This window comes from Galeopterus variegatus, unplaced genomic scaffold (genome assembly GCF_000696425.1).
Source record: "Galeopterus variegatus unplaced genomic scaffold, G_variegatus-3.0.2 Scaffold1635, whole genome shotgun sequence".
Lineage (NCBI taxonomy): Eukaryota > Metazoa > Chordata > Mammalia > Dermoptera > Cynocephalidae > Galeopterus > Galeopterus variegatus.
The window spans coordinates 131532-134450 of record NW_007727746.1 but is presented as its reverse complement, the minus strand read 5'-3'; the positions used below and the strand labels follow the sequence as shown (position 1 = coordinate 134450).

The following is a 2919-nucleotide window of genomic DNA, read 5'->3' as shown; positions in this document are numbered from 1 at the left end:
TTTTTTTCGTGTCCGGCAACGGATCGCAACCCTCAGTGTCGCGCCCGTACTGGACCGGACCAGAAACGGGATCGCAACCCTCGGTGTTGCGCCCACACCTCGCTCAGCCAGTGAGCGGGAACCGGTCTGTATGTGGGATCCGAACCCTCGGAGGGAGTGCCGCCGCGCTCCCAAGCGGCGTACTGTAGCAGTGCGCCACCGGGCCAGCCCAGACAGCTGGCTTTTGTAATAAGAGTTTTAATTATGCAACTTACAAAAGGATTCTTTATCAGGTTTCTTTAATAATCTTCTCTAATACTTTTATTTATTTATTTATTTATTTATTTATTTATTTTTTGTCCTTTTTTTTGAGACCGGCCGCACCGCGCTCAGCCAGTGAGTGAGCGCTGTGAGCGCACCGGCCATCCCTATATAGGATCCAAACCTTCCGCGGGAGCGCTGCTGCACTGCAAGCACTGCACTCTCCCGAGTGCGCCACGGGCTCAGCCCCTCTAATACTTTTAAAAGATAATTTGAATCTACAAGTCTATACATTAGAAAGAGGGACAGAGGTGTGGCCAGCTTATATTTTTACTTCATACATTTCTGTAGCGTATTATTTTATCATAGTATATAACCGTTTTAAAATAAAAGGCTATATTGGAAGAAACAGTAGTACTACATTGTTTTTGTCTGAAATTTAGATTTACTTGCAAAGTGCGACAATATGCCAACATGTAGAACAGATGCCATAAAAACAATGAACAATTTTAAAAGATTCGTTTGTGGTGTTGATGGTGATAGACTAAAATGAATTGGACAGCTCTTATGTAAAATGGAGTTTATTTTCAAATTAACTGTGTCTAGAGGTAGCAAGAACCACACAATAAGCTCATGCATCTTTCTACAGCATTAATTTTCCTCAAAGCTAAGAAATATAAACTATTAGTACAAGCACATGTTTATTATAAAGGAAAATGCAAAATTCCTGTGAATATTTAAGATAAAACAACAAACCAGAGAAATTTCAAGATTACTATGATCTGCTTCAGCTTCCATCTTCAACTTATTTGGTAGTATGAATATATTTTCCCCCTTCTCTTAGGTGTTCATTCTGGTGAATCAAAAGAAAATCAGTTAAGCCTCTTGAAGTGGTATTTTAAATGACTGTGCAATACTCGGCTTTCTGTATTGTTTTTAATCTGGCTGAAATTCCCCATTTTAAGAGCATCACTTGCTAAGAAAAGCATTAAGATAGGTGAACAGATATGATGTTGATTGGGAGGAAAAGTGGGGCAGAGGGAGGGGAAAACGGAGGAATTGGTAAATGGACATGAAAATCAACTACACTGTATATGGATAAATTTTTTTAAAAAAAATCCTGAAAATCACAATCCTGAAAGATCAAAATTCTGAGAATGAAATTCTAGAAAAAAAAGAAAAATTATTCAAAAGACATTAAAAAAAAGAAAAAAACCCCATCATTTGCTAAGAAAAGCATAAAAGCCATACTGTTGTACTCATAGAAGATTTTCTCCTTACTATTTATAGCCTTCCATTAATCACATGAAAAATAAAATGCTATGTTTCTGAATTGTTGTCAGGAAGAAATACTTTTTTAAAGTATAACAGGTATTAAAAATTAAAAATTGAATTCCTTTAAGAAATTGTTGTACTTCTTTTCTTTAAAAAAAAAGTGTAGAATAACATAGGTTCACACCTGGCTGGTTTGGATTGTTTTCCAATCCCAATATTGATTGTATTACCATCAAATTAATACAAATTAGAACAAATTTTTATTACTATATAGTCCTTTGGAGTGTTGCAAATATTTTTCTTCCTTGTATGGTTGTTAATTCTGTTGTCCAAGAAAAAAGTTGTACTCTGATATGTTGTACTATTTGTCTGTCCCCAACCTGTTCAAACGGGATCTCTTAAGCTCCTTCAGGTTGTAAAGGAATTTCATTGGCCGATCAATAGAGTTTTCTTGAAGCCACTTTTTCTATGAACTACTTGATAATTTTTTAGAAATGTACACCATGTTTTCTCATTTACTATCCCATCTCCTAAGAGAACTGTAATGCTTACTCATCATTGGACATGAACTGCATACCGGTCATGTAAAGATATCCTAATGGTTATCCTTATTAAGAATATAATCTAGATACCTTGAATGTAGAGCACTGTGAAAAAAGGAGAAATACAATAAAATACATTCATAAAATTTCCCTCTAAATTACTATTATTTGGTGAGAATTCTGATGAACTTCTTCAAGTACTAGAATATGTTATTATTATATACATAATTTTTACTTTGGTATAATTCTTCCCATCTTTCATTGATTTAATGTGTATTAAGAACAGTCAATGTGATGTGCCAAAAAACATTTCTACTATTGTATTTTTATTTTTTATAGCGATAACATTTCCATAATAAACTTAACCATTTTAAAGTGTACTATTTAATGACATTTAGTACATTCGCAATGTTGTGCAACCATCATCTCTATGTAGTTTCAAAACAAAATGCATTTTTGATTATTGCTACCATTTATAGAACCTTATTTTATATTGAGTAACATACATGCAATTTTTAAATTAATTCAAGTAACAATACAAAAGTGTATTATTATATCAATTTTAAAGGTAAGAAAATAAAGTTTGGATATCTTAGGCAATTTACTAAATATTATACACATTATGTGTTGCTTATCAAGGATAAGATTATTTCCAAAACCTATGTCCATTTCTTTGTGCTAAGTAGGCCCTCATCCAGCTCAACTGTTATTAGTAAATTAACTTCTAAGGCTGTGTGCTGGCATGCACCAAATGTTGCAGTTATTCTAGTGTGCTATTTCAGAAAAATGTATATATTTTTGAAACTTTGTATTGAAGCATTGGTTGCACATATTAGTAGGGTTGAGTATGTAGTTATATTTC

The 2919-nt window shown here is 33.7% G+C and overlaps 1 protein-coding gene across 1 annotated transcript in view; it reads left to right on the top strand.

Annotated features, from left to right (window-relative positions):
* The window catches only part of CPNE8 (copine VIII), a 214551-nt gene that overhangs the window by 193640 nt on the left and 17992 nt on the right, over positions 1 to 2919 (top strand). The gene's annotated exons all lie outside the window — the stretch shown is intronic.